Genomic DNA, 8,252 nt, shown 5'->3' with positions numbered 1-8,252 from the left:
CATAAAAAAACCAACAAAATCACATATAATTTTGAACAAATTGTTTGATAAGAATCACAAGTTAACACATCAAATGCTGATGATAAAAGGAAGTGACCACAATGCACTTACACGTGAACTCGTGCTGACCCGCAATGCCATTGACCAATAAGAAAGATGATATCCGGTCATGCATTGTTCATAAAAGAAATTTTTCTGCACGTGAAAACAAGTTATCTAATTTCAACAATTTATCGTTTAATTAAATGAAAAACTCTGACCCTTTGACCAGACTAGAGACATTATACATTTACAGTAATAATCATGGCTCGCTCTTTTATTTAAGTCGGTTAGTAATAACCAATTAAGCAGAATTATCTTCTCTGCTGTCTTAAATTATTTTATTCCGCTTAATTTTCAATTAGCAAATAAAATTGGTTATTATTGTTCCAGAAAAGGGAGAACTTCAAGATTTGGTACCATTTAGGTTTATTTGTGACGATGAGATTTCCCCCCCCCCCCCCCCCTTTGAGATATATCGGCTATTTTTACCTTCTTAAATCAAATATGTAATAAAAAGTATACCTTCATGTGCTACTTTTTTAGTAAAATGAGGTCAAAATTTCAAAAATTTGCTCAAAATTCGGATTTGGGGAGGTATTTTCCCACCCGATAGAAATGCATAACTTGTTTGTTATAAAAGATAAACACAATCTGTTTTGTTAAATTATTTATAATTTTTCTTTTATATAAATATCCTATGAATTTATGAAATATTTGGTTTAGAAATGACTAAAATTTATTAGATTTTCATTAAAAAACCGTCATTTTTTGCTGTATAGTAATCAAATCTAAAAAAAATCCGTCATTGACTTTTCAATGAAATTTAGTATAAATATTCATCATACGCAATACACCCGAATGTCAGTTTGAAACAGAGGGGTCCATGAACTCATTTAAAAGTTAAGGTCAAGGATCAGTAAATGAACTAGTCCATAGATTTTTTTTCAATTTAGAACTCGATTAGATATTGAAAATATACATCAGAAAATGTAAAAAAAAAGTACATGTCACCGACTTCGTTTTCGAGAAAAAAATCATTTTTAAAATGGTCCGAGAGGGTACTAAATTACATTGAATATATAGGGGAAATCTGTATTTTTCTTCTACAATTTTCGCAGTTTCCGGGATAAATCACGTGAACCGCTCCATAGAATTTTTTTTTAAATTAACATTTTCTTCCTCTTTGTCTTACGAATTAGATGATGTTAAAAAAAATATTGTCACCGACTTCGTTTTCCCTGTAGAAGCGACGCAAACTCAACATTTTTGCAAAAAAAACCCATCAAAATTCGCGCCGTCGTTATTTTTATTACACTACGTCAAGTTATCATGCTAATTATTTCCTACGTTCTTCGTGTTGATTATGCACGATGATTATGTGTTTCGTATTGATAGATTCTTTTTATCTGGATAATTATCATTAATTTTTATTTTGTATTTCCATTATTCTTTATTCTTTATATTTAGGCACCCCATTATGTTTTTTTTTTTTTTTCTTTTTTTTTGGTGCCTTTTATTCTGCAACTGTTGCCCATTACTCTGTATTCCGTTAACCCTAATCAGACCTTCTTTTATAAAACATTTTAAAAAGAAATTATACGTTATGAAAAATATGACACATGTATGTTCATTATCAATACACATGTCTAAAACAATTACTTATTCAAACAAAAATATATTGTAAGTACATGAACGCAAAACTAGTAAAAACATAAAAATAGAAATCATCAGGTTTACTGTCTACAATCTACATGTTGACGCAATAAAAGATGCAATTGAAGCTATAATTTCGTAGGTAAATAATATTAATGTGGAACTTTTTTTCATGAGATTATAATAGAGTATAACTTTCTTTTTGGTTGAATTGTGAAATAGAAGTCAATACGTTCCTGCTCACTCCTTTGTCGCTTTGAAGGTGTCATGATGTTTCATGCTCAGAATTGCAAATGTGTTCCTGTAATTTGAATTTCAAAATGACTGAGTGACGTTTTTTCGACAAACTGATCAACTCAACCATACCAAATCACTCTACTGTGATGCGACTGTCATATAAATGAGAGGTTTAGCGCTATAAAACCAGGTTCAATCCATGATTTTCTACATTTTAAAATCCCTGTACCTAGTCAGGAATATGACAGTTGTTGTCCATGCATTCGTTTGATATGTTTTATCATTTGAATTTGCCATTTGATTAGGGACTTTCCGTTTTGAATTTTCCTCGGAGTTCAGTATTTTGTAATTTTACTTTTGAAATTTTGGATTAAATACGCCCTCTCCCTTCTGGATCCGCCACTACACACAGTTACTGACAGCTTGTTCAAAGCCAATAACAACTAATACAAAAAAATTAAGCATCTAAGACTAAATTCTTACCAAGATTTCTGTAAATCAGTGTTGATTGAGACCCACTGGAAAGAAATGCACTACTATTATTCTGTGTAACAGATTGTCATTGTTGCGTCAACCAGATTGATTTCTTGTTTTACTTCATTTGCATTTTAAAAGTGTAAGAAAAATTGATTTCTTGTCCAAAAAAACCGTGTGTTGCACTTATAAACATTTCTTCCAGTTTTTAAAACATGCTAAATGTTTATAATTACATGATTGTGTAAATTTACATTCAAACATTAGACGAATTTATTTCAAACGTGCCAGAAAACATGCACATATTCGAATAAGCTGACAATAATTAAAGTGAAACAGGGATGGGGATTTACTGTAAAAGTTAGAGTATCTATACTAATAAACGAGAAGACCTAATTTTGTGTGTCGCTTCTCTTCCTTCGTTCCTTCTACAATGAATTAATCATCATGACTCTGTGTTCTATATAGGTATAGTCGCATTTGTCATCTTTTCTTATGATTATTCAGTTTGGGTTGTTTTGGGAGGAAAACGAAAATAAAGGTGTCAGACCACCAATTAAAAATCCCTATCTCTTACAATTTTCACAGCTATCCGAATATTTTACCTTAAGTTTAACTTCAAGGAAACCAGAATTGCACATGTATCACCTTTCTACATGCCAATTTTCAACCAATGTTTAAAGTCTTATATGAAATTTCTGATCTTGAAACCACAGGTACTACCAAAAAAACTCCCGGTTTTCTGGAAATCTTAAATTAGTGTACTATGTAGCGCATTAATCTTGGATTTTTAACGCAAACTCATAGACAAGTGAATTTTAACTCAAAATGGTCTAAATATATTTCCCTTTCACCAGAAGTTTCATTTCTGCATATTTGTTGGTTAGTTTAAGTAAACAATTACATCAAAAGTACAATTTTGTGTCAGAGTTCAATATACTGTCGAGACCGCACTGTTTTTCCTCATCACAATTATGTAGAACTAGTGGTGAGCAACAGTGATCAACAGTTTTCTCACTTGCTTTAACTGGTCGGCAGATATCCAAACTCAAACACCTGATTTTCGTTTTGAAGATCGTCTTCATGACTGTTTTCATATAAATTTTCAAAATCCTGTAGCATTTCTTCAATTTAAGCAATCAAGTTCATTCTCCTAGAAGTTACATACTTTCCGTCAGATTTACCGTTGTCCCATTTAAAAGTCGCCGATTGAAATTTTAGCATTGCAAAATCTGGTCAAAGGGACGTAATTCGTACAAAACGTCGCAATATTTCGCTGAATCCGCTAGACGGCGTTCAAATGCATCTTTTCTTGATATGTCACAGTTTGACTTCGCGAAAATAACATTTTACGTTAGCAACGTCATTACCTCCCCTGGAACTGATTCCTATGTGTTTCTCGTTTTTATATAGATTAGACCGTTGGTTTTCCCGTTTGAATGGTTTTACACTAGTAATTTGTGGGGCCCTTTTTAGCTTGCTGTTCCGCGAAAGCCAAGGCTCCGTGTTGCACTGTACCTTGACCTATAATGGTTTAATTTTATAAATTGTTACTTGGAAGGAGAGTTGTCTCATACTACATCTTCCTATATCTATAGACAATAATAGTGCATTGACTTGACACACCAACGATATGACGATGAGGCTTAAAATACGTAGAAATGCGAGGCTTGCCGAGCTTTTTTCCTATTTCGGGCAGAATCCTTATATTTCGAATTGAAGTGCTTTCTAGAATGGATGAGTGGGAAAGTTTCGCTGTAAATAAACAACATTTCAGTTATTTTGCTTTTATTATGCCATATTAGAAATAAAGCTTTTAAAAAATTTCTACTTTCTAGATAAATATAAAAAAATAAAATGACTTAACTTATTAACATTAAAGTGTTTTACTTCATGCAACTTAGAAAATTCTAGAGATAAAGATATTTTAATTTACATCCATAAAATCAGTAAGAAATAACATTGGCTAACATAAATGATTTAAATTTCTTATAAGCATGCAGTAAATTATCTAAATTAAAACAATTTTATGCACTATAGTGCAGGATACTGTAATAATTAAGCCTTCTTAATCATTGCTAACTAACTAATATGAGGCCCTTATACGCTTCCGTACGTAATATAGCAACAGACATCAACTTTGCATATTATTTATATAAACGATAATACTTGTAAAAGTTAAGTAAAAAGAACGTAACGGGTAGGCATTTTGATTTACAAATATGTAATACTAGAAAAGGTTATATGAACAAAGAAAGACAACTCAATATTAATAAACATTTTGAATAATTGCTAATGATGATATACGTAAGATACGATCCTACCAGACCGTACGCGTATGATCCAAATACTCATATAGTCTGGAACAAATATACATGCAGCATTGTTGAAATAAAATATTTTATACTTGTTCTCATCGTGGGTAGTACACAATACAGAACCGCATCCGCGTATAATTTATTTAGTTCATTCTTTCATTCTGAAACAAATACATTTTCCTTTTTGAAAACAAAACAAACATGCAAAACAATGAGTGATGGAAATCTGCTGAGCACATCAAAATGTATGAATTTGTTGAATTCTTTTTCATATATTTATGAGGGTCAAAAGCAGATACTATAATACTTTTATTTATCAAAAATATAATCCAAGCTGATATAAGAAATACTTTTTAAGAACAAAAGTCCATGCTTTTTATTATATCTATACTACATCGTAAGTAAAAACAGCGAATTGATCTTATATGATAATAACAAAAAATGTTTGGACTTTAACGGTGCTTTTTTGTGGACTTTAGCTGAACTTGTTATTATGGACTTTAACGGCGTTTTCTTGTGACCTTGAGCGGAGGTCATTTTGTGGACTTAAGCGGAAAGTTTGTGGACTTTAGCGGTTAGTTTGTGGACTTTAGCGCCGTGTTGTGAACGTTAGAGGAATTGAGGACTTTAACGGTTGCAATTTCACCTTTCGCTTTGCGTCCGTCGTCTATCGTCGTTAACTTTTACAAAAATCTTCTCTTCTGAAACTACTTGCCCAAATTAAAATAAACTTGGCCAAAATCATCATTGGGGTATCTAGTTTTAAAATGTGTCCAGTGACCCGGTCAACCAACCGCGATGGCTGCCATGGCTAAAAATAGAACATAGGGGTAAAATGCAGTTTTTAGCTAATAACTCAAAAACTAAAGCATTTAGAGCAAATCTGACATCATATAAAATTGTTTATCAGGTTAAGTTGACCCCTTTAGGAGTTATTGCCCTTTATAGTCAATTTATAACCATTTTTGGTAAATCTTAGTAATCTTTTACAAAAATTTTTCTCCTCTGAAACAAATGAGCCAAGTTAATCCAAAATGTGTTCGATGACCAGGCAATCCAACCAAGATGGCTGCCATGACTTAAAATAGAACATAGGAGTAAAATGCAGTTTTTGGCTTATAACTCAAAAACCAAAGCATTTAGAGCAAATCTGACATGATATAAAATTGTTTATCAGGTTAAGATCTATTTGCCCTGAAATTATCAGATGAATCGGACAACTCTTTGTTTGGTTGCTGCCCCTGAATTGGTTATTTCCTTGAATATTATTATAGATAGAGATAAACTATCAACAGCAATAATGTTCAGCAAAGTAAGATTTACAAATGAGTCAATATGACCGAAATGGTCAATTGACCCCCTAAGGAGTTATTGCCCTTTATAGTAAATTTTTAACAATTTTCATAAAATTAAATTTGCAAATTTTTACTAACATTTTCCACTGAAACTACTGGCCCAGGTTCATTATAGATAGAGATAATTGTAAGCAGTAAGAAGGTTCAGTAAAGTAAGATCTACAAACACATCACCATCACCAAAACACAATTTTGTCATGAATCCATCTGTTTCCTTTGTTTAATATGCACATAGACCAAGGTGAGCGACACAGGCTCTTTATAGCCTCTAGTTTAGTTTGAAGACAACAATCCTAAGATAACCCAAGTCCAATTCGCCGTAACTCATATGTGGTGAAAGGGGTCAGGATAGTAGGTACAACTCGTGATGGCGTCCTTGAAATTTTACAAAGGGATAACTTCAAGCTCGCTTATTCTTAGAACTCTTGATTTATTAGCTTCATGGAAATTATAACATGAATGCAGTTTGAGCTAGATGAAAGTAAAAAGACAGGAAGATCCAAATCAGAAGCTCTATTCACAATAAATCTTGTGTGTAAGGTTTATCGTAAATCTGAAATATACCTCACCAATTCAACTAAATATTCTAATCGTAAGATTAATTTTACACTTTAAGATTTTTGGTGAAAAGGGCTACTGTAACTTACGAACATTAGTCCTCAATATTCAAAAGGATAAGCCGGACCCTATAAACATATCAACAATTAAACACGAACCGATATTACAATTACAATTTTTCTTCATTTTTACTATTAACCACAAACGTCCTTACACAGAACGTGGAACGCATATGCATTGAAAAGAAACGGATGTCAAGTTGATTTAATATTCAACATTCAAATGTTTTTTCTTGCTTCCATTTTCAGCATTCAATATTCGATTTCAACATCCAACATACGATTTCAACATTCAACATTAAATTTTTTTAATTTTTTTTAATTTTTTCTTGCACCCATTTTCGACATTCAACATTCTATTTCAACATTCAACATTCGATTTTAATATTCCATATTCAACATTCAACATTAATTATTTTCTTGCATCCTTTTTCAACATTCAACATTCGTTTTCAACATTCAACACTCATTCCTCGATAACCAAAATGAAAATCAAAAGTGTTTCCGTTTTTTTTTTAATTGAATTTTACTAAATAAGAGTGTTGTATATCATTTTATTTATTTCTCGATGGCCACCAAATAAGTCTTTAACACAGCGAGCAAATCCTGCAACTGGAGGTGGGCTTCAGCTGAACCCTCAACCAAATGTTGTGTACAAAGTACAACCAACTACCCGTTGCGAAATGGTCATGATATTATTGTTCCATTTTGTAGACTTTCCCTTACTACTGAATCGTTTATTCCCTCTACTATACGTGAATGGAATAAACTTGATCCAAAAATTCGCAGTGTCGACTCTATTTCTAAATTTAAGAAAGAATTAAAAAACGATAGTCTAGTATGTAAAATTGAAACGTTTTATTTGTACGGCCCAAGGAAATTAAATATTATCTTAACGCAATTGCGATGTTCCGCTTCACCATTGAACAACGACCTATTTAGAGCTAACATTATAAATGATCCTTCTTGTCATTGTGGGTCCGATATTGAGGATGTCTACCATTACTTCTTCGTTTGCCTAAAATACACATTATGTAGGATAAACTTATTCGATAACCTTAACTGGCTATCTGAAAACTTTGTTTTAGATACAAAACTATTAATTTGCGGACACTTGGAACTCTCGAACGAACAAAATATTCAAATTTTCAAACAAGTTCAGAATTACATAAAAAGGTCAAACAGATTTCTTATGCCTTGATAGAGCGTTATTATTGCTGTCACAGGACGTCATCGTTGTCATCAATCCACAAGTCATCGTCACAGAGGTATACGATTTTTCAAACTTTCTTTTTCCTTTTTTACTTTGTCTCCTCTTTGTTCACCTATGAAAGCTAGTATTATATTGTATAAACTGTTTGTTTTATATGCATATCCATTATATTATACTGTTATTGTAACTTTATATTGTACTAGAAAACACCCGCGAAATCGCGGGCATATACAGCTTGTGAACTGTTGTAGGATGATTTTTTGTAAAAAATATTATGTATTGAGAATAACATACAAGGTATCTCCCTTTTTCCAAAGTCCGATATTTGTTTCCTTTCTGTTAA

The sequence above is a fragment of the Mytilus trossulus genome, chromosome 8 (assembly GCF_036588685.1).
Source record: "Mytilus trossulus isolate FHL-02 chromosome 8, PNRI_Mtr1.1.1.hap1, whole genome shotgun sequence".
Lineage (NCBI taxonomy): Eukaryota > Metazoa > Mollusca > Bivalvia > Mytilida > Mytilidae > Mytilus > Mytilus trossulus.
The sequence above is the reverse complement of the archived record's forward strand: the minus strand, read 5'-3'. Positions refer to the sequence as shown.